Below are 25,544 nucleotides of genomic sequence, written 5' to 3'. Positions count from 1 at the left end.
GCAAAAGATTTGAATAGATATTTCTCAAAAGAAGACATACAAATGGCAAACGGCAATATGAAAAAGTGCTCAACATCATTGATCATCAGAGAAATGCAAATCAAAACTACAATGAGATATCATCTCACCCCGGTTAAAATGGCTTTTATCCAAAAGACAGGCAATAACAAATGCAGGCAAGGATGTGAAGAAAAGGGAACTTTAGTACACTGTTGATAGGAATTTAAATTAGTATGACCACTATAGAGAACAGTCTGGAGGTTTCTCAAAAAACTAAAAATTGAACTACAGTACGATCCAGCAATCCCACTGCTGAGTATATACCCAGAATAAAGGAAATCAGTGCGTTGAAGAGATACCTGCACTCCCACGTTTGTTGCGGCACTGTTCACAATAGTCAAGATGTAGAGGCAACCTAAGTGTCCATCAACAGATGAATGGATAAAGAAAATGTGGTACAGATACACAATGGAGTACCGTTCAGTCATAAAAAAGAATGAGATCCTATCATTTGCAACAACATGGATGGATTGTTAAGTGAAATAAGCCAGGGACAGAAAGACAAACACTGCATGTTCTCACTTATTTGTGGGAGCTAAAAATCAAAGCAATTGAACTTATGTAGTCAGAAAGTAAAAGGATAGTTACCAAAGGCTGGGAAGGGTTGTGGAGGAGGGTGGGTAGAGGTAGAGATGGTTAATGGGTACAAAAAAATAGATAGACTGAATAAGACCAGTATTTGATAGCAAAACAAGGTGACTGTAGTTAGTAATAATTTAATTGCACATTTTAAAATAACTACAAGAGTATAGTTAAATTGTTTGTAACACAAAGGATGAACGCTTGAAGAGATGGACACTCCATTTTACAGGATGTGATTATTTCTCATTACAGGCCTGTATCAAAACATCTCATGTACCCTGTAAATATATACACCCACTATGTATGCACAAAAATTAAAATAAAATACTAAAGAAAAAAGCAGTGAGAAGTAATAGGAAGAAACCAATTCAAATCTATCCTAGAAAGATAGGAGTTGGTTCAGCTTCTTTACTCCCTAGTTTGCTCATGAAATGAAGGTAGCAACATGAAGATAAATTGTTTCAATAATGATAAGCAGGCAGTATGAAGAAATGGGGAGTTTGAGGGAAATTGTACACTATTTCATTTGAATGATATATAAAAATTTGTATTAATGTAAAAATAAATAAAAAAGGCAGATTCCATCTGGCCTCCAAACTCATGCTCTTTCTACTGTACCCATAGAATGTGCAAGCGCTCACAAACACCCACACACTTCCTAAAGTTGAGTAAATGAAATGATAATTATCATGTTCTAATGAGTCATTGATAATTACCTATTGATTTTTGTTATTTTCCTTATAAGGTCTTAAGTTTACAGAATCAGTCATTGTTAAGAAGATTTAAGTTGTATGGATCCAGGTGTTAGTTAGCAGGCACTGTCCTGGTATTCAGGAGGGGAGGCCAGGTGAGATGCAACCCTACGAGAAGGAGGCCAGAGTTGACGCCTTGACTTAGTTCTTCTTGTACTCTTACTCACTTGGTCTTCACCATAACCCTGTGTGGTCATTAGTGTAGGTATTACTATTCTCATTTTTCGTGGAGAACTTAAGTCCTAGAGAGATTATTGACTTTTCCAAGGCCATACAGCTGGTATGTGGCCGGGTTGGAATTCACATCCTGTTTTCTTACTCCAGATCTGGTCTCCTCCCATGACAACCTGGCTGCTTCTAAAAGGCACATTAACTTGGTATTTAAAATAGGCAACCTGGGTTTAAATCCAAGCAGTACTCTGGCAGTGGTATTAAATCCAACTGATCCTCAGTTTTCCCATTCATAAAAATATGGATAACAGATTGATGTGAAGATTAGATGAACAAAAGGAAAACACAATTCAATATTACTTTAGTCACATCTACTAGATCCTGAGCTTTCCGCAGATAATTATTAATGCAAAAGGATTTGTTAAGCACCCACTATATGCCAGGCACCAGAAGCACAAAGATAACAGTGTCTTATTCATCTTTGAATTTATAGTGCTGAGCACAAGGTCAGGCAATTGCAGGAACTCAGTAAATTTGATATAAATGAAATGGATAAAAGTAAATGGATAAATAAATTAAACATAGATGAGAAAAAGAAATTTTTAGCCTTGTATATAAAAATTCATTCACTCAACAAAAATTGAGTCTCTACTATGTGCACTATTCTGGGCGCTATGGAAGACACAAGAATAAATAAAATATATTATATACCCTCAAAGAACAGCATGATGTACTGGTAAGAACATGAGATTTGGAGTCGGAAGGCCTATATCTTCGATCTTGTTTCTGCTGCTTACTAGCTTAGTAAGTTTCAACAAATTTCTGAGCCTCAGCTTTCCTATCTGTTATGTGAGGATAATCATACTGACTTTTCATGATTATTGAGAGGAATAGTATTTGCAAAAGTGCTTTGAGAATTGCTATATAATGCTTTTATTATTGTGTAAATATCCCCCAAACATTTGCTATTAGTGATATCAAATCCAAGTTTATTGGGAGTACCTAAAGAATTACTTTAATTCCCTGCTTTGCTTTGCTGGTGAAACTTGGCTGAAGGTTGGCAGTGATAGGATGAACGTGATTGTTATTATCATCAGTTGCTTTTTTCTTCCCTGGAATCCACTCAAGGTAATCACAGAAGCAGTTGCTTTAAAGGGTTTGCTAAATAAAAGGAGAAGCACTCACTAATCAAACGTAAAGAACCAGTAACAAGTTTGAGTCCTGGTATCTAGTGGTAAGTAATAAGTTGTAAGTTGGTTTTGGCTTTAAATAACATTGGGCTACAGCATTTCTGTGTCTTTTTGCCTTTCCGATTTGGGGTTAAGCCAACTAATATTTGTCAGCCAGCCTCCATGTTCTAGACTAGGGACTGCTCACGTGATTAAGCCATGATCCCTATCCTCAAGGAGTATGCATGCATTAGGGTTCTCTGGAGAAAGAGAACTAATATTATACTTATATTTATACGTATATATATGTATGGGGATTTATTTGGGGAATTGGCACTCAATTATGGAGGCCAAGAAATCCTACAGTCTGCCATCTGTGAGCTGCAGAACCAGGAAAGCTATTGGTGTAATTCAGTCCAAGTCCAAAGGTCTGAAAACTAGGGGAGCTGATGATATAAGGCCTGATCTGAGTCTGAAGACTGAGAAGCAGGAGTGCTGATGACGTCCAAGGGCAGGAGAAGACAGACATCCCAGCTCAAAGAGATAGAAGATTCAGGCTTCCTCCACCTTTTGTTCTATTCAGGCTACCAGTGGGTTGAATGATGCCCGTGCACATTGGGGACGGCAATGTAGTGAGTCTACCAATCCAAATGCTAATCTCTTCCAGGACCACCCTCACAGGCACACCCAGAAATCATGTTTTACCAGCTATCTGGGTATCCCTAGCCCAGTCAAGTTGACATATAAAAGTAACCATCACAATGCATGTGATTCAGACATGGATAGAAATAATTACAATACAGTCTGAACACCTTATAATAGAAGTATAAATAAATAATCATAGCAAAAAAGAGGTGCAACTGACCAGCGTTGCCATGAAAAACAGGGAAGCTTTTATAGAGGAGGTGACATCTGAAAGGGCCTTGATGTAAGAATAGAAGTTCACCAGATAGTGGCGGGAGAAGGACATCCCAGAGAGAGAAAACAGCACATGCAGAGAGAAAGAGAATGTAAAGAGAGAGAGGGAGGGTAGGCACTCATGGCATGTTTGAAGAGTGAACATTATTTTAGTACAGTTGAAGTGTAGGTTGTATGACAAGCAGTGGCTCGAGATGAGGCTAGAAAGGTAAGTTAGGACTAAATTATGGTGGGCCTTAAAAGCCATACTGAGGATTTTGGGGCTCTAGCTTATGGATCATGCATCTTTAGCACCTAACAGAGTTCCTGGAACATAGTAGGTCCTCAATAAATATTTGTTGAGTTTGTTGTAGTAATTGAAATGGTTTCCCATTTATCCAAATACCCAACTCTCCAGGCTTTTAGCCTTTGAAAGAAGGAAAAATGTATAGGGAAAAAGATGTGGCAGCCCAGTGTGGTGGCTCATGCCTGTAATCTCAGCACTTTGGGAGGCCAAGGCATGTGGATCATGAAGTCAGGAGATTGAGACCAGCCTGGCCAACATGGTGAAACCCCATCTCTACTAAAAATACAAAAATTAGCCGGGCATGGTGGTGGGTGCTGTAATCCCAGCTACTTGAGAGGCTGAGGCAGGAGAATTGCTTGAACCTGGGAGGCGGAGGTTGCGGTGAGCTGAAACCATGCCACTGCACTCCAGCCTGGGCAACAAGAGCAAAACTCTGTCTAAAAAAGAGAAAAACAAGCCAAGTGAGGAGACAAGGGGCAGATGATGGCGCAGAATAAAGCCACCAAGAAGAAATGGCATGGGATTTGTTGCTGGACTCCCAGGTTTGAAACCTTGCCTTGGCACTTGCCATTTGTGAGAACTTTGACAAATCAAGCAACTGCCTGAGTTTCAGTTTCCACATTAGTAAATGGGAGTGATAATAGTATTTGCCAAACTACAGCATTGTGTGAAGGACCATTCCAGATTTCAATGAAAGCTCTTTAGACCTGGCAAAAGTTACTCACATTTAGGGCAAACCTGAGGCCATTCAAGGGAAGGGAAGGGTCTCAGGGGTGGAGGGGAGGGGGGTGGGGAATTACACATGGAGATAGGGAACCTGACAGCCCAGGATGACTGATTCCCGTTTTCCAGGGCAGTGAGAGCCTCGCTAACCCTGGCAAATGATTGCCATTTCCCTTGTCAGGCAGTGACAGGAGTTAGTTGACCTGAAAATTCACTAATAGTTCCATTAGAGAGGCCTTGGAAGTAGCCATCTTTTTACTCATCCTGGTCAATTAACAATGAATTAATGCCAGATGTATTTTCAATTGAGCTGAATGCTGATTTCCCCCCATTTTACTAAAAATAGCCCTTTATAGAGGGACAGCTAACCAGGAAATATCCTGCTTTTCTTCCCAAGTCTGTTCTGGAGCATTTCTGAACCAATGTTGGCTCTAGGCAATGAGGTAGTATGTCAAACCCTGAATTCGAGATAGGATACCCAGGTTTAAGTACCAGCGTCCTCCGACACCAGCTTCATGTTCTTCAACAAATAACTGAAACTTTCTGAAGCTCAGTGTTTTCACATGTAAATTGAAAAGGCAGGGATGAATCTCAGTCCCTTTCAGCAATAAAATGTTAGGAGACCATTTTAAAGTGGTTTTGGGCACGTTGGTGCAATGGCAGGTTGGACCTGGGGGTGGGGAAGGGGCGCTGAATTTCTCCCATGCACTCTGAACTAGGAGTCAGGATACTGGGGTCAAGTCCTGATCCTTGTTCTTGTTCAGTGGTTCCCTACTTGGGGAGGTAGGTGGATGCAGGATACGAGGTGTGGTATTTGGTCATGTCTAGAGACATTTTTGGTTGTCACCACTGGGGGGTGCTACTGGTATCTAGTGGGTAGAGGCCAGGGATGCTGCCCAACATCCCATAATGCACAGGACATGTCCCCATGACAAACAATTGTCAGGCCCCAAATGTCAGTAGTGCCAAGACAGAAAACCTGCTTCAGTGTCTTCGTTTGTAAAATAGGGATGATAATAAAACCTGCCTCTTTCTATCATCTCACAAGGTTGACAATCAAATCAGGTAACAAATCAAAGGCGCCTTGAAACTTAAAAGTACTTTAAAATGGGGGAATAATAATAATAATTATTATTAATCTTCATTATTAACCCACTTTTGCTACTCCGTGAGCCACTTCATTGGTGTCTATTCTCTTATTCCTCTCTTGGACATAGGGTCCAATTGCTTCTCCAGCCTGTGGCAATGACTTCTGTACTTGACCTCTAGGAGGTATGATTCATAGCCTCCAAACTCAAACATGCATGATAGATCCTTTATGTTTTCATTAATAAGGTATATTTCTGTTACAATCCTCCATCTGTCAGGGGTCAAACTCTTAATCTTGGACAGTACAGAATTCCTCTTCATGTTTCCTTGAGGTTGCATTCTTGTTCCAGGGGTTTATGTAGGAGTAAGGCCCTGCAGCTGGAGAGGGGACTGTCATATTCTCGGTAGTCACCTATCTATACTAGCATTCGCTGAAATGTCATCGCTTGTCGGGTCATCTACCCATCCAGATCACTGCAGGGTCCTCCTGCAGGACCACTGTTTCTCAGAGCAGGAAGAGGGCATTTTGCTGCTCTCTTGTAGCGCCCTCTATGTAGTTATCTCCCATCTATCTGCCAGATGCCCATTCAGCTGAGTCTACCTACTGTTTCATGTCATCTGAGGTCTGAACTCTCCACTACTGGCAAATTGAGCACAGGTTATCTCTGCTTTTGAATTCCCCCCAAACCTATCTGGGGTTTCCATTCCCCCTCCCTCCAGAGTTTCTGCCTTGGGGAGGTGGGTGGCAGGGCAGAGGCCCATTCTCTAGGGCACACATCCTTGTTGAATGCTCTTGCCTGACCATGGAATCTCTCTCCTCTAGTCCATCCAGTTTGCCTAACTTAGCTGTATTCTAATTACCTTTATCACAACCCCTCTTTTGCAACCCCTAAGAATTTTGCTACTCCAAAGACTAAACTTTTGAAATTCAAACAACTTTTTTCCTCCAGAGAAGATATACAGGTGGCCAATAAATACATGAAAAGATGCTTAGCACCCCTAGTAATGAGGAAAATACAAATCAAAACCACAATGAGATGTCATGTCACATATTTCAGGATGGCTATTATCCCAAACAACAGCAGCAACAAAACAAAAACAGAAAATAAGAAGTGCTGGCAATAATGTGGAGAAATTGGAATGCTTGTGCATTGTTGGTGGGAATGTGAAATGTTACAAGCACTGTGAAAACTAGTATGGTGATTCCTGGCCAGGCGCGGTGGCTCATGCTGGTAATCCCAGCACTTTGGGAGGCCAAGGCGGGCGGATCACTTAGGGCCAGGAGTTCAAGACCAGCCTGGGCAACATGGCGAAACCCCCTCTCTACTAAAATACAAAAGTTAGCCAGGTGTGTTGGTACATGCCTGTAGTCCCAGCAACTTGGGAGGCTGAGGCAGGAGAATCGCTTGAACCCAGGAGGTGCAGGTTGTAGTGAGCCAAGATTGCACCATTGCACTCCAGCCTGGGTGACAGAGTGAGATTCCATCTCAAAAAACGAACAAACAAACAAAAAGCTACTATGGTGATTCCTTAAAATAGTCCAGCAATTCCACTTCTGGGCATATACCCAGAAGAAGTGAACACAAGGACTCAAACAGCTATTTGTACACCCATGTTCACAATAGCATTATTCACAAGAGCCAAATGGTAGAAGCAAATCAAATGTTCATTGATGGATGAATGGAACAACGAAATATGGTCCATACATACAGTGGATTTATTTAGCTTTAAAAAGAAAGAAAACTCTGACAGATGCTACAACATAGATGACTCTTGAAAACATTATGCTAAGTTAAATGAGCCACATATAAAAGGACAAATATTATATGATTCCACTTCCACGAAGTACCTAGAGTGGTCAAATGCATAAGACAGACAGTAGAATGGCGGCTGCCAGTTGGGGAAGGGAATGGGGAGTTCATCTTTAATGGTTACACGGTTTCCGTTTGGGAAGATGAGCATGTTCTGGAGAACTTTTGCACAACAATGTGAAAGTACTTAATGCCATAGAGCTGTACACTTAAAAATGGGTAAAATGGTAAATTTTATGTTATGAATATTTTACCACAACTTAAAAAAACCTTTTTTCCTCTTTTCTTCTGCAGCCAACCTTACTTAACAATCTGGTTGGATGAGGGAGAGGTATCACGGAAAATAATGAAATAGCTAAAAAAAAATACAGTTAATATATGAAAATATTATCTTATCCCAGACCTACCAAATAGATTTTCTTTGTCTTTTCCTCGGAAAAGCAGAATCACCACGGTGATGTAGAATCTAATTGTCAAAGGAAAAAGTCAATCAGGATCAATTCATTGCAAGCTTCTTGTATCCTTTATTCCAATTTTCTGATCTAAATTTGGATCCCTGGCCAAATCTCTGTTTTTCTCTTTCTTTCTCTCTCTTTCTCTCTCCTTCCCTCCCTGCCCCACCTCCCTCTTTCTCTCTTTTAAGATTTACCTAATTAGGAGAGACTAATAGTGGTCACCATTTTTCCAGTTTTTGAGTACATCATTAGTAGAGTAATATACATGGGTTCCAGATAGTTTAACAAATGGTGTTGGGGCAATTGGTTTTCAAAAATGAATATGATTCATTGTACATCTTGCACTAAAATAAATTCCAGATAACTCAAAGACTGTTTTTAGTGATTCGCAAAAGTTGTGGAATAAACGTGAGAGAATTTATTTCCATATAATCTTGCAGTGGAAAGGATTCTTTAAGTATGACATAAAATTCAGAAGCCAGACAAGAAAATGTTGGCATATTTAAACTCACAAAAACTTTAAAAAAGTTATTTGTAGAAAAAGACACTTTGAGCAAAGTCAAAAACGAAATAAACTGGGCAAACATTCTTGCCTTACATGCTGCAATCAAGGGGCTAATTTATTTAATATATAAAGTGCTTCAGCAATAGTGTAAAAAGAAACCAAAAGAGTCAATAGTAAAATGAGCAAATGAGATAGCCAATTTAAACAAAGCGGAAAATGAAAAGCTCTTAAGTATATAAAAAGTATCCAACCTCCTTGTAATAAAAGAAATACAATTCTGGGAGGCTGGGGGGAGGGGTGCAGATCAAAGGATCAGGAGTTCGAGACCAGCCTGGCCAACGTGGTGAAACCCCATCTCTACTAAAAATACAAAAATTAGCTGGGTGTGGTGGCAGACGCCTGTAGTCCCAGCTACTCGGGAGGCTGAGGCAGGAGAATTGTTTGAATCTGGGAGGTGGAGCTTGCAGTGGGTCAAGATCGTGCCATTGCACTCCAGCCTGGGTGACAGGGCGAGACTCCATCTCAAAACAACAACAACAACAACAACAACAACAAATGAAAAAGATATTTGAGATTGGCAAAAAGACAAAAATTTGGATAAAACATCGGCTTGTTCAGAACGTGGGAAACAATCACTTTCAAAGGTTGTTGGAGGGAATGTGAATTAGTACAACCTTATTGATCAAAATTTTAAATGCATTATCCTTTGACCCAGTAATTCAGCTTCTGAAAATTTATACCATAGATACACATCATAGAAAGAGAAATAACATACATGCAAACGACCTGCCTTCCACAAATAGGGGACTGGTTAAATGTTGGTACATCCATAAAATGGAATACTATGTAACTAAAAGGAATGAGACAGCTCTATAGGTACTGCTACGAAACAATACCGTTTGTATCTTTTGAATTTGCAGCTGTATACTCTATTACAGAGTAACATCCACACTAATTCTAGCCTCTACCCCCTGAGCCCCCATCTGGGCCTCATACCTACCTGCAGCTATCCTGGCATCTGCTTGGGAGTTTCCCACTCATATTTCCAACTATCTCTGTATCTGGCATTGGGACATCCCCTTCTTTCTTGCAAGCTGAGCTCTGAGCTCCATGTTCACAATTTCCCATGTATGCAACATCCAGAATTCTGTGTATTTTCAAGAAGGGGCCTGCACTAGGCAGGACCGGTCTCCAGCAGAGATGCTCCAGACCCTAACATGCTCACGCAGAGGTGGGTGAAGTCAGGATCTGGGGTTGGAGAGCCATCCTGCTGGGTTACTTTCAGCCAATCACTTCCTCTCTCTGGCCTCAGTCTTTTTATTTGTAAAATTAGTTTAGATGATGTTCAAGGAGCTGTAACAGTTTTAGGATTCTATGAGTAACTTGCCATGTTCCTAGTAAAGGCAGAGTTGAATAGTGGTTACAGGCAGGGACTGTGGACCCAGAATATCTCGGTTCATAATCCTAGCCCTGCTATTCATTAGCTATGTCCTTAGGCAAATTTTGAAACTTCTCTGCACTTTGGTTTCTTCATCCTGTAAAATGGAATTTGGGTTTGAAGATATTGGGAAGATTAAATGAGTTACTATGTTTAAAAGTCTGAGAAGAGAGGCTAGTACATATTAAGCCTCATCCCCTTCCCCAACCCCTTTCCCTTTCTCTTTCCCCCTTTCTCCTCCCCTTCCCCCTTTCTCCTCCCCTTCCCCCTTTCTCTCCCTCTCCCTCTCTCTTTTCGGAAGGCTCAATGGATTATAGGAGGTCTCCCCCGGGTGGGGTAAGCCTGAAAAGAGAATAACTCTTTTCTATATCATCAGATGTAGATGAAGCAGGAACGGAAAAAGATCTGCAGGTCTCAGGACATTCCACCTCTGCCAGTTTCAGTCAATGTATCATTTTAAATACTTACTTTAATATTTCAGGGCCTGCAGAGGAAATATGCAGCCTGGTGTTGGCTATTGAGTTGTTAGTATTTACGTTGGGAGGAGAAGTTTCTGATAGATGAGGCAACTAAAAAAAAAAGATGGTGAGAAATTTTTATTTACTGAGACTTACTCTGTGTTAAATCCTTTGCAAAAACATTCTCATTATTGTGTTGCTGAGGGGCAACATAAACCAATATTATATCGATTTCTAAATTGCATCAAGCAGCCGGCAAGTGCAGAAGAAATTCTTTTTAATTTTTAAAAAAATTTTTATAGATTCAGGGGGTACGGGTGCAGGTTTGTTACATGGATGGATTGCGTAATAGTGAAGTTTGGCTTCTAATGTGCTTGTCACCTGAATAGTGAATATTGTATCCAATGGGTAGTGCAGAAGAAATTCTGAGTTGAGACACCAAGAGAGATGAATCATGGTGTCTGTAAACTCTCCTAATGAATCAGCATGGATTACTCATTGAATATATATATTCTCAGGCCCTACTCCAGACCCACTGAATCTGAATCTCGAGGGATGAGAATCTTGGGGAGCTACATTTTTAACAGGGCTTCGGGCAGTATTTTTCACCAGAGCAATTTTAGACACGTTGGATTGGAGGACATCTTGAGGGGCTGATAGGAGAGGGTTCTATTTTCCACATCTCAGGGTTTTACTTGCCTGCCACAAAATGAAGCAAGGAGCAAACTGAGCAGGAGCCAGCAGCAGGCTCTGCGCTAGTTTCTCTAGTTGCTTACCTAGGGGCACAGGAGACCTTAACCTAGGAGATTATTCCCTCTGGTGCTTTTCTCCTTGAAACCCACTCAGGGAAGACTGGCGTGTGTGTCCGGATCCACTGCCTCCAAACCTGAGGACAAGGATTACCTAGGTTTTAAAAATTATTTCTTTGAGCTGTGTTCTCATGCACTGTGACATCAGCAGAACCCCAAGACTGAATTACAGCTTTGCATTCAATCAGGAATCATGAATTATTCTCCATGTTATCCATCACTGCTTCCCCACTGCTCAGAAGACAGAGTGACAGCAATACACACAATGGGCAAGCACCTGAGGGGCTTTAAACCTATCAATAATAAGCATTGTTCTCAGAAAGATTTTGCTCTGCGGAAAAAGCAGAATGGAACGGCCTTTCCAATGACCGGCAAAGGCTTTGAAATTGTTTCCCATTAAATGTGCAAATTCTGAAGTCATAGAATTCAGTCACCACCTCGCTTATGTCCTGGGGATTTGGCTTAGTCTGAATCAAAAAAAATATCTGTTCATATTAAATACAAAATGACTCTTGGATGTCCTCCTTCTCACATTAAACTGCATAACAAACACTAACATTCAATCTATGTAAAATTAATGAGTTGGTGGTGTCTTGTGTCTGTGTTTAATCAGAAAATTACATTTGGAGTACTTGAAAGCATATTAATTGAAGTTTATCAAGAAGGCAGTAGGTATTTAGACACAAACACAAATGCAAAATATATCAACTCATGCCTGTAATTATCTATCACCATTGCCTTGCAATTCTAGTGCCTTTAAATAAAAATAAAACATAATACATGCTTGAGCCATTTTAGACCTTAGAAATGTTTCATATATTTTTCCTTTTAAGCTTGATTGAGTTATACAGTTAAACACAGAGAATATGCACTTACTGTTGTGTTGATAAATGGAAGCATTAGTAATTGGCATAGAATGCTTCCCCTGATGTTATTAGCTACAAATTTCTGAGGTTAGAATGAATGTAAAACATTCTTTTACCCAGATTGATTCTTTGCATAAATAATTAGAAAAAAACAAGCTCTTGACACAATAGCCTCCATAAATGCCATCATAACAATAGAATATGCTTACAAACCAAATACAGCAATGGCCAACTTTGGCTTCAAACTTGTTTTCTCAAATTTGGCCCCCAGGGAAATACAATAGACTCAGCTGATACATGTGGCATCTCATTGTATCACTATATCCAAAGAACCTATTAACTCGCTGGATAGGCAAATATTGGTTTGGCTTTCTCAAATACGGAGATGAGATTCTTTTTTTTAATTTTTTAATTTCCTTAGCTGTGTCTCTATGATTTCTTTTTCTCGTGCGCCTTCTTTCAGATTTAAGAATCTCTGTCCCTATCCACCAAACATGAGGCCTGAAATAAGTCAGTGAAAAACTTGGCAATCTCTAAATATCTGAGTGTTTATCTTTCTGGAGGTTTCAACACCCAGGAGTTTCACTGCTTTTTCTTTTTTCTGTTTTTTTGAGACAGGGTCTCACTCTGTCACCCAGGCTGGAGTGCAGTGGCACAAGCACGGCTCACTGCAGCCTCAACCTCCCGGGCTCAAGCGATCCTCCTACCACAGCCCCCCAAGAGCTGGGATCACAGGCATACACCTCCATGCCCGGCCAATTTTTAAATTTTTTTAGAGATGGGGTCTCACTGTATTGAATAAGCTTGTCTTGAACTCCTGGGCTCAAGTGATCCCTCCACCTTGGCCTCCCTAAGTACTAGGATTGCAGGTATGAGCCACCACACCCAGCTTTAACTGCATTTCTATGTGCTCACTAGACATTGGGCAGAGTATGGACAAGGCCACTCCATTCAGCATCTCTGAGATCAGCACCCTCACTGAGGTCAGCCCTTCCTATGATCCTGCACAAGGAACAAGGTGGGGCTGTTTCAGAGAGTTCCTCTCAGCTCTCCGAGACTGGGGGCCCGCCAAGTGCTTACGGTCCTTTAGGAACTCTGCTAAGTCCTTGACATTCATCATCTCTTTTAATCCTCATAATCAACCCGTGAGGGGGAAGTTATTTCCTTGGTTAGCAAATGAGGAAACTGAGGCATGGATCAGTTATGTAACTTGCTCAAGATTCAGATATACAAGAAACTAAAATGAGAAAGAGAGGAAATTGCTTGGGCTAGAAACGACAGAGTTGGTATTGGAACCCAGGGCCATAGACTTCTAAACACACTCTGTACTATGCTGTACTATCTTTCTTATGATACTCATGCTATGTATCTTCCTATAGCCTATACATTTTTTTTTTTAAATCATGGAATTTCACATCTAACCCTTGGTAGTCTGGTTTTCTAATCCTTTCCTTGGGAGGGAATCAGAATATTTTATTTATTTATATCAGGGATCTGCATAGTGAAATCTCATGCTTTTCCCTTAGCATCCAACTTTTCACTCCCTTATGTGTATATGTTATCATGTATATTTTGCTTATTACATTTTATTTGTTTGCACAAGATTTCTCACAAGAAACACAGGTCTTTGCCTAACAATATAGCCAGTGTTTATGAGCATAAGCTCTCAAGATAGACTGGTTGGGTTCAAAAACAAGCTCTCCCATTTATTATTCAATCTTGGGCAGGTTGCTTAAGTTCTTTAAGTATCAGTATCTCTGTCAGTAAAAAGGGGATGAGGATGACAGTAGCTACCTGTGGATTAAATGAGAATGCAGAGCCAATGCCTGGCACCGAGTAAGAACCTACAAGCATGAGATACTGTTGTCTGTATAAGCAGCAGGCTTTAACTCAAGACTATGCAAAGAAGACTCACTAACCATGGGACTCCATTCTCTCTTGCTCACTTTCCAGTTAACTGGAAGATAATCGAGATCCTTAGATTCATGGGCAGAACAACATCATCTCCAAGGATTAGGGCAAATAATGGAGTCATAATGAACTGGAAGCAGACAGATTGTCTCAGTTCTGACTTCAGCCCTACCATTAGTGACTCTGGGCAAGTCACTCTCCTCATTTGGCCTTCAGTGTCCCCTTCTCTCAAACAAGGGGAGATCAACCTGTCCCCTGAGGGTCCTGCCAGTGTTAACATTCTGTGAAGTATCCAAGCCTTCGTGAGTGAGTCCTCGCTTCTAAGAGCTTGTAATTTCCATGCCCCACCTGAACACCACCACCCAGTCCAGGAAGCCAGGAACCCAGGCCATTTCTGAACTTTTCACTTGAATACCCAGAGCAGCTGCTAACACCCCCAGCCGAGCCCCACACCTCCTTAATCTAAAATCCTCATTAGTTCCAACTGCAGGCCATCTATTACCTTGTGCTCATAATGGGAGTTAATTTCTGTTGGGATCAGATGGTCTTCCCCCTGGAAATTTTTATTCATATTTCTTTCCTGTTTTGTGATTCTCAATCGGAGTTTTCTAATAACAGATCATTTCTTTTTGTCTAACTTTAATCTGGTCCTGCTTGACAAGCCCCATCCTTTTCATTGAAGGGTAAGACCACTTAAAGGAAGGCCAATAAGCCCTTGCGCTGCTCGGCCGGCTGGGGTGATTTGTCACCCGGTGCAGTGGTGGTCACACCAATGGATTTATCTCAAGGTAAATGGAGATGCTGAGACCCGGGACCCGGAGCTTTGATTAAGGTGCCCTTTTTGTAGTGTTGATAGATGTTGCTTGTGTTTATCTATTTGAAATGCCACTAAATCTGTGAATACAATGGAAAAAGAGAGTACTTTGCCGCTGAAAACATATTAGTGATTTATGTTTCAGTAAGAAGCACAATAAAGAGACAGAGGCTATTAAGAGCAGCTATTTTCATGAGAAATAGTTCTGCTTTAAAACATTATTAACCCCACCTTGATAAAGACTTACATGCATGCATAATCATGTTTACTTTCCCCTTTAGTTTGGTGCAATATGCATTTGAAGCACACATTCTCCAAATATTCATAAGTTAGTCAGCAGAATATTTACAGCAAAAGACACCTTGCCCAGGACCGTTCTGCATGTAAATTTCCCTCTCTCAAGATACAGACACATAATAAACTTATCTAGGAAGCTTTGGAGTTTATATGGACTTCATATTGCTCAAAGCACTCTCAAATCCTTCTCACCATCATTTGCTGTGTCTCCCCCACCCCACTTGCATTGTAGTAGAAATAACCAGTAAGGTGACACATAAAGACTATAATGCATGGATATAACTTATAACATGAATCAATGTCATCAAGACGCACCCATTTAAATGAATAGGGTCAGATGAGAGTGCTGTATCACCCTGACTTGTGTGACAGTTACAAATGCATCACCTCGTATGCATAATAGGAGTGTACAAACCAGAAGAGATTTGTAAACTTGGTTCATTTCAAGCAGAACTGACCCACAGGAATGGAAACCAGAGAAAAGGCAACTGGGTTGGAGCTGTCTGGAAATCAGTGATTCTTGTTGGGCTGTTTCACAAAACCCTAACGAGGATTTTGTGTCCTCCAGTCCACCAGGGAACTGAGAGCCGACCAACTCAGGCGCAGCACACTGGCTGCTTCCTTAACCACGTTCTCTTCTAAAGGGGTGCAGTGCTTGCATGAGGTCGGGTGGGGGATAACGCGGAGGAGTGGGGGAGGGGGTAGATTTGAGGTGTGCAATTCTTACCACATCTGGGGAAAAAAACAAAAACAAAGCCAAGAGAAGTGGGCCTGCCAGAGTTAACTATGTTCACAGAGTGCAACTAAGTGTTTGGAAGGTTCTGTGCCGTGTGCTCTGATTTACGGCCGCGTTCCTGGGACGCCCCTTTAGCCGGGCGAACGTGGAGGGGGCCAGGCCCGGCCGTGCGCACCCTGGGAGCGGAGCCGGGCCGCTGGCGCTCGGGGTCTTGGGCTTGGCACCGCGGCGCACCGGGTGGCAAGCACAGCGCTTAGCGGAGGCCACACCTGCACCTCATTTGCTTCTGAGCAGCGCCATGACCCGCCTGCTGATGGGGCGCCTTCCCTTTCATCCTCGGGATTATGACAAGTTATTAATTGCCACCATTAGCCGCAGCAGCCTGCCCGAGATCTCTGCTGCTCTCTGGAGGTGAGAAACCGCGCATCTGAATGCCGAGGGAAGAGGCGCTTAGCAGCGCAGGGCAAATGGAGCAACAATCTGCCCAAAAGGGATTGTGAGATGGTGAATAATTTATTAGAAAACATTTTTCTTTGTCCTTCCCACAGACCCACAAATCCTCCCCAAGCGCTCTTTACCAGCCTTGCAGATAATGTACTTACACATCTCAGAGCCTGCTAAATAGACTGAAGAGGCCATGGGGTTCACCTCCACACTGCGGCTGCCAGGACCGCGCTACCAGCCCGCGCTGCCTCTGCCAAGGGCCCGCTGATGGAGGCGAGGGAATTAGCTGATTTTGCAGAAGCAGATAGGAAAAGCCGCTGCCATGGCTACCCCGCCTTCTTCTCGGGCTCCTGCATCCCATATTGAGCCCGGATACCTGCACACATGCTTTATATTGGTCTAGAACCCTACAATTTCATTCCATACCACCAGTGGGTGTTGACTGAGTTTCTGCTGCGATAGAGAGTTGCTCGGTCCTTCCTTCTGCACACCTGGGCAGAGGTGAGGCCACACCACGTCCCCAGCCACACATGCATTCCTTTCACAGAACTGTGAGCCTGCTCTACAATAGATGCAGACCCAGGCCAAGACCTCAAAGAGCTGGAAGTTAAATAAGGATACGCTAATGTGGACAAGTATGTAGAGCACCAGAGAGCTCTATATTGAATCTCTGTCTGCTTCTCCAGCCTTATTTATTTCCCTCCTCCCTCCCCATCCTCAATACACGTGGCCATCTGAGTACATTCACCAACATGTGCACACCACACACTCTGCATACATATACTCTAGCCAGACTGACCTATTTGGGAGGGCCATATGAAAAATTACCATTTGTATAGGTCAAAACCAGCTGAATATCAGTGATTTTATATGAGTCAACTGAAAATAACATACTTGTCATCTTTGGCTCTTCATCTTGCCTGTCTACCGAGAGCACCTTTCTTTGCCTGCCAAAACCATACTCACCCTTCAGAAGTCAGTGTATTTAGGCATTCCTTCCTAGAAAAGTCCTCTTGGACATTCCCGACATCTCCTCCACTTTCCACCTGGGCTTCGCTTTGATGATACTCTTCTGTATTCCCAATGTATCCTCCACCTGCCTTCTTTTTGATACTTGTTGCACTATATCATAATGGTTGCCTTACCTTTTATCCTCTCTAGTCTGTGGCCCCTTGAGGGCACAAAGGATCCTGTTTGAACGTTTATTCCTAGGACCTCGCCCAGTACTGGCATATTGTAGATTCTCAGTAAGTTTGATGAATGAATAAATGAGATGAATGAGAAGATGGATGCACAAGATAACAGGGGAATGGAAAAGAATCATAGACAGGGGAGTTGGGACCAAGATTTCTATGGCAGCCAAGAAGGAAGGAGTTTTCATTTTCTTAGGAGGTGCATAGGCAAGATGTTGGGAAGTACTCCAGGCATTCTATGAGATCCATACTGACCAAAGACATTCTCAGTCTCTGCTATTAAAAATAAAACAAAACAAAACACCTTTTCCCCTAGAATATATTTTTGTGGCATAGAGTAGACCCTCAATAAATAAATAAATAGTTATTGAATTTTAAAAGTGAATATGGAAGGACTATTAAGATTAGTTTTACCTAAGGGTAAAGCAATTAACTCATAAGAATAGTTTTTTTTAACTGAGTAGTTTTATTTTACATTATTTTATCCCTACAACTGTGAAATTTGAAAATGAGGAAATTGAGGCTCAGAGAGTTGTGTCCTATTCGGGATCACCCAGCTAGTGAGAAAGAGAGTCAAACCCAGGTCTCTCTCGCTCCAAAGCCTGAGTTCATGCCAATGATGCTACTGCAGGCTCTCCATTCCCAGAGATCTTCTTGAGTTAGAAATAATCATATTGTCTCAAAGGTTTTGAAATAGCATAGTTTAGAATCAGGGCCAATCATAGGTGACATGAGTATCTTCCAAGTCAAGGCTTCTATGATACTTCCTCTTTAAAGTATGATCACCTCCTCTTTAAAGCCTTAGAGTCTTTTAAAATGATGCTTGGAGATATATATTTGTAGGGATTTGGTAGGTTAATTCAGTCATTCAACAAATCTTTAGTAATCACTTACTGTGTGCCAAGTCTCATGCCAAGCTCTGGAGATACACTGTTGAATAGGTGTGTTTCCTGCCAACCTGGAGGACTGCTCAGATTCTGAAGAGACAACATCAAGCCTGCAGGTGCCAGATGGGCATCTTAGCTGAGAATGAATCAAGCAAAGATGAGGGAACAAGACCGACTGCCTCCATGTTTTGAGTTTGAATGTGCTTTAATGACAAGCATAATGAGTGTTCCGATCCTCCTGCTGTTACTGACAGCCCCAGTCTTATAGGTGAACTGAATATCAAATATAGAAGCACACACACATGCACATACACAGAAGACTAACATGTCAAAAAGAGATACAATCCTGAAGACCATTAATCCATTTATTTATTTTATCTCAGCATTTTGAACACCCAGATGAATCAGGCCCCATGCTGGTGCCAGCTACTGCACAACTACCAGTCTCTGCTCTTTAGGGGCTCACAGAACATTGTGGGAGATGGTCTAGTGTGTAAAAAATTATACTTATTTGTGATCAGTACACTAACGGAGGGAGGAATCCAGTGTTCCAGAAGAGAAGAAGGAGCAACTAGTTCAGGCTTTGCAGGGTGCAGGAGAGCATGTAGATAAGAAAGGGTTTCCCCAAGACAGCATTGTGTTAGCTGGATGCTAAAGGATGCATGGGCCTTACAACTGGAGAAGGGGTGCAAGACAGCTTCACCCATGGGAAAAGGAAGATGAAAAAAAGGACAAATGCCCAGTGACTAGATGCTAAAGGAAGACTATTGGTTAAGTGGAATCATTCATTCATCCATTCATTCAGAAAACACTGAAGCCTACCATGCTGTTATGGACTGAATGCTTATGTCCTTCCCTGCCTCCTCTCAATTGCTACATTGAAGTCCTAACCTTTGTGTGGCTCTGTATGGAGTAAGGAAATAATTAAAGTTAAATGAGGCTATAAGGGTGGGGCCCTCATCCAACAGAATTAGTGTCCTTTTAAGACGAGCCACCAGAGAGCTCATTCACACTTTCTCTCTGTGCACAGGCACTGAGGAAAAGCCATGTGAGGACACAGCAAGAAGGTGGCCATCTGCAAGCCAGGAAGAAAGCCCTCACCCAAAACTGACCTTATAGGCACCTCGATGTTGGGCTACTAGCCTCTAGAACTGTGGAAAAATTAATTTCTGTTGTTTAAGCCATCCAGTGTATGGTGTTTTGTTATGACAGCCCAAGAAGACTAATATTCATGCTCCTAGCACTCTACCAGGTTTGGAGTAGTCAAAGACAAATAAGACCACTCACTTCTCTCAAAAGCTCATGGCTATAAAGAGAATATGTTGATCATATTCTCTATGATCAACAGAAAAACAATGGCTAGAGTAAAAACCTGTGGTATATTAAGGGAACACCTGCTTGAAATAATCATGATTTATTTTAACTGAACAATTTTATCTGGTCTTAGTTAAGCATGTTGAGTATGATTTAAGGATTTGATGTGGGAGACATTCAAGATGTTTACCAATATTTCAATTTCTTATTCTCAGCAAATTCCACCCCCACACCCTGGCAATTAAAGTTAATCGGGGCTATGTGATTTGCTTTAAAAAATGAATTGTGAACAAAAGTAGCAGGTATCACTTGCAGGCAGGAGCCTTGAAGAACCAGTGAGTGATTTGCCAAGTTTTCTTCCCCTATATAGCAAACATCAACATTCCAGGTGAGGGAGGCTCCATCAGTCCAAATCTGAGTGAGAAAATCAGGAGCAGAAGCCCTAAGACAAACAGGCAGCATGAGTAAGAAATGAAGCTTTAGTGTTTTAAGCTACTGAGATTTGGGGTTTATTCATTATTGCAGCACAATATAGTCTAACGTGACTGATATAAGTAAAGAACAAGATGTTACTCATTCTGACCCTGGTAGACATTTTGGAATATTAGTTTTGCCACTTGAAGCCCTAAGAATGACCCACTATCAAGAGACTGGACTTCCAGTTTCTACTCTGTGTGGGTGTTGCATTCATCTACCATCAGGTTATAAAATACATTAATGGATTTCCTTATAAGCAATGAGCAGTTAGGATTTTACTTCCTCATCTACCTTTGCAGTGTTACATCCTTCATCCGTCATATAAAACCTGTTAGCAAAGAGGCTCCTGTGTGAAGCTCTGTCCTTTAGAGACTCAAACTGTAAAAGGGTATGGCTTTCTAATCTTCAGAGGATTTTTGCCCTTTCATGCCCTTTTTGTAGGCCCAAGAGCAACGAACTCTGGAATTGAGTGTTCGGCTTTAAATCCTGGATGCACTACTTTCTAGCCATGTGGCTTGGAAAAGTTACTTGATCTCATTAAGCCTTCACTTTCTCACTTGTAGAATACAAATAACAATAGTACCTATCTCATGGGGATGTTTTGTGAATTGAGATAATGCACATAGAGCTTAATAAATAGTAATTATTATTATTATTATTGTTGGTATTATCATTATTATTTTACCATCAGGATAGGCTTAAAATAAAATGTCAAAAATCTTTATCACCAAAGCCATGACTATTCTTAGAGAGTTTACTTACAGATTAGCTGGGAGATAGTGGTTTGAAGTAAAGGACCTTCCAGCTTGTGCCCAAAGTTTTCGATCCTCCAGCCACACAGAGCTTCTCAAGGGCGATCAGAACCTCTCAGAAAGCTTCTATTCCAGTGGGAGTCCTGCCACGAGAGGACCCGAGTTAAAGCAGGTGTGGACACAGGGTATGCGGCTTCCAGGAAATCTGGGAACCACCCTGCTTGTATGGCTTCTCTTTTGGATATTTAGCAACTGACCCTTTGGAGAAAGGTTATCTCCTTTTTGAAAGTAACCTGACAGCCTGTCAAAACTGGACTTGTGAGAGGAATGGAGAAGCTAGCCCTGGGCAGTCTGGCCAGGCTCTCATTTGGGTCATGACACTGGCAGGGGCTGCTTTAGTCCACATCAGCTTGGCTTCTGGTCCCAACCCCCTTCTGAAGCTCTGATGACGTGACTGAAAGAGCTTCTGGGATTCTCCCAAGACAGCCAAAGAAACAAGAAGTGTGATTGACATAGAAGCTCTGTGATGATCACTGTGATTAGGGAAAGGATCTTCTATTTGAGGAAAAGTGGCAACCAAGAAAATAAGAAAAATGGCAAGGGCACTAAAATTCTGCCCTAAGTCCTTTCTGTCACTGACAATATTCTTGATCACTGGAATTTAAAATAAAATGATTTGATAAACTTCTAAAGGTGTTTACCACGTGCAGGCCATGTGCTGTGGACGAGTGATACAATGATTCTTGAGGCCTTATCTTTCTCTACAAAGAGCTCATAGTCTTTCAATAATTCAACAATACATTCGTTCAATACTTTTACTGATGCCCACGGCATGCCAGGCACCACTGTACTGGGTATATAATGGTGAACAAAACTGACAGCTCTCTGCCCTTGTGGAGTGTAGAGTCTAGTAGCATATCTAGAAACAGTAAGCACAAATAAATAAACAATATTGTATTAATATTATTTTTATGTCAGCAAAGGAAAAAAATGGGTAGCATAACAAAAGACATGTGATGGGATTGGGGAACAACATATAAACCAATACCAGCAGTGCACTGGGAAAGGCACACATACAAAAGGCTTTCAGAGTATGAACATCCGTGCACCTTCACTCCTGACTGCAGGCGCAGACTGTGTGTGGGGAGATGCTCATATAGAAACCCAGGTACCCAGGAATGACATACACCAACACACATACCTCCTAGAAGTATTTTCTCAGACTACAAACTATTAAGGATGTAAATTTCTGACAGTGAAAATTTTATTTTTTTAGTGTTTCTGTAACTGTATAGATACACGAATTATTTAGTAGTTCAGTTATTCTACAAATACTAAACTGTTTTACAGCATGATTCTTATTGAAATAAGCAATTAACACATCTTGCCTCTTCTTGCAAGCTCTCTCTGACCACCCACCTACACCCTCCGTGAGTCTTCTGTGATTCTCTTCTATATTCCATTATTCCTTATGCATGCCTTTACCATCACAATTTTCACACTTTTATAATCACTGATTTGTTTTGCTTTTCTCATCTTCTAGATTGTGAACATCTTGAAGCCACAGACTGTCTTAATTGTCTCAGTATGCCTAGGGCTTAGCTGTCTTAGTTTGGGTTTCACGAAAAACAGACCTTGAGAACAGCCTTCAAGTGCAAGCAGTTTATTTGGAAGATGGTCCCAGGGAACACTAGTAAGGGAGTGGGGAGGGGAACAAGGAAGGGGGCAAAGCTCATAAGGAGCGTTTTATTAAGCAAGTTACCAGGTTCCCTCTGGAGAACTCTGGGAAGCCACATGGACCATGTACCAGCATTATCAGGGTATTTATCCACCTTCCCATCTGTTGTTGGTTGAGGCCTGTTCCCACGGGTAAGAACCCTCCAGCATGTCTGGTTTGTTTTCCCCACAGGCCAGGCATGCTTGTACAACCTGCAAAATCCCTCGGGCAGAGTCACAGGTGCTTTCTATAAGCAACCTTCAGACCGTGGAGGTGAGTGCCAAGGGATATGAATGGGGTGTCAACTAGTATCTGCTGGCTCCCCATGGCAGCTAGGTAGGCTTTGGTGGCTCAATGTAACAAAACAGCCAAGCAGAGCACATTGTTAAGGGATAAATTTTAGTGTGGGCTCCACGGGCAAATCTCATGTTACTGACGTGGTATCAAGCCAGCAGTGAAGTGTTAGATCTGGAAGCAGCCTGAGATCATTTGCTGGGGATGTTTGTTTGTTTGTTTCTTTCTTTCTTTTTTGAGACAGAGTCTTGCTTTGTTGCCCAGGCTAGAGTGCGGTGGCATTATCTTGTGATCTCAGCTTACTGCAACCTCTGCCTCCCGGGTTCAAGCGATTCTCTTGCCTCAGCCTTCCACGTAGCTGGGATGACAGGTGTGGACCACCACGCCTGGCTAATATTTTTTTTTGTATTTTTAGTAGAGATGGGGTTTTGCCATGTTGGCCAGGCTGGTCTCGAACTCCTGGGACCTCAGATGATCCACCCACCTCAGCCTCCCAAAGTGCTGGGATTACAGGCGTGAGTCACCATGCTGGCTGGAATGTTTGTTTCTGCAGCCATCATGATCAGAACTATCTTGAAGAGCAGAGTGTTATTTTACCCCCCCCCCCACTCTCCTTGGACTAGTTCACATGTAATGAAATCTCCTGTTAGTGCAGTGATTCCATCTGTGTTTTCTCACCTGCAGGTGTTGGGGGCTCAATTACCATACTTGCTAATATGTTGTTACTTTCTGAAGATGTAAATTATAACAGGTGCTACTTATGAATTATATTTAATAGCAATGCATCCAACTCATTTGTTAACTTACACACAGTCAGATGAGGCCTCTTCATTTGACCCTCCAGAGAGAGGACGACCAGCCTCCTTGGAGCTTCCATATTTTTGGAAGTCTCTTCTGGTTACCCTTCATGTTTAAAAGTGATAGTGATGATATTAGCCCAGGACTTCACCTGAATTTGAGCTTCTTGTGGCAAAGTGTACATGAACAACCCCACTAAGGACCTAAACCAATAAAATCTTACTCAATATATCCTATGTCTTCAAGAAATAGGACTCCAGAAAAATAACACAGTAATTCCAATGTGTCCAGTGTCTTCATTCCTGTGACTTTGCTGGAGCAGTATAGTGTAGTGGATAAGAATACAAACTGCCTGGGTTCTGTGTCTCCATTTCCTCATCTGTAAAATGGGGATAATAATGGTTCCCATCTCTTAGGGTTGAATGAAGATTAAATGAGTTAACACATGTAGAGAATTTTGAACAATGCACAGCTCTTTAAATAGTTCCCAGCACTATATTAAGCACTGGCCCAAGAATAATTGATTCATTCAACAAGTTTTTTTTTCTTTTTTGAAACAGGGTTTTGCTCTATTGCCCAGACTTGAGTGCAGTGACACGATCATGGCTCACTGCAGCCTTGACCTCCTGGGCTCAGTCCTCCCAACTCAGCCTCCTGAGTAGCTGGGACTACAGGTATATGCCACCATGCCCCCAATTTTTTGTTTCTGTTTTTTTCTAGAGATGGGATATCACTATGTTGCCGAGGCTGGTCTCAAACTCCTTGGTTCAAGCGATCCACCTCCAATCTTGGCCTCCCAAAGTGCTAGGATTAAAGGCATGAGCCACCACACCTGGCCTCAACAAATACTTTTGAGTGCCACCTCTGTGCCGGCCACTGTACCAGATGTGGTGATACAATGGGGAACTACATAAACCTGACCTTAGAGAATTTGCATTTTACCTGGGGAACACAGACTACTATGATAGGCAAAGACCCCCAGCTGACAGGGAAGCTTCCTGGATTTGAGGACTACACCAAGGCCCTGGAGACTGGTTGTAGCCAGGCAAAGGGTGTGCCAAGAAGGGGATTGCATGCACCAAGTTCTGGAAGTATAAGATGGCATAACAGAGACAGTAGTTCAGTGTGGCTGTGAAATGGAGGGAAAGGGATGGTGAGAGAGGAGGTAGGTCACAAAGGGCTTCTTAGCACCATTCAAGTGCAGCTGTGTCTCCTGGGAGCAATTGAGTGGGAAGGAGAAAGTAAACGCCCCATGCTTAGACTTGACTACTCTTTTGACACTTCTCCCACAGGGCCTTACATTGTAATCTCTTACAGCACAAGGTACATGTGTACTTTTTTCCATTCACATTGTGAATTCCTTGAAGGCAGAAATCACGGGCCTTTTATTTCCTCCAACTCTCCCTAGCCACTGGCAGCTTTGTTGGTATTTGAGCCCTCACTAGCCATCTCTTAGCACCTCTGGCATAATGTGATTCCAGATCATTCTTCATTACCTGCTGAGGACCCCAACACCCTGTCTTGCTCTTGTGAGACCTCCTCTGCACTCTGTCCTGAGGTTACTACCAAAGTTTCTGATGGTCTTCTCCTGGGACACCTCCTCCTGATCTCCCATCCTCATTCCCTGCAGCAATTTTGTTCTCACTTACCAGACTTTCACTCTCCCCTCAATGTGAATGGCTTGTCTACCCCAGCTGTTGTGATTTTTCTACTCTCTAGATGCAGTGCAATGGACCAGCAATGGCTTTGGACTCGCCCAGATCTGAGCCTGAATCCCACCACCTAGATGTGTGGTCTTCAGCAAGCCATTTAATCTTT

This window comes from Pan paniscus, chromosome 1 (genome assembly GCF_029289425.2).
Source record: "Pan paniscus chromosome 1, NHGRI_mPanPan1-v2.0_pri, whole genome shotgun sequence".
Classification (NCBI taxonomy): domain Eukaryota; kingdom Metazoa; phylum Chordata; class Mammalia; order Primates; family Hominidae; genus Pan; species Pan paniscus.
Note: the sequence above shows the minus strand (reverse complement) of the source record.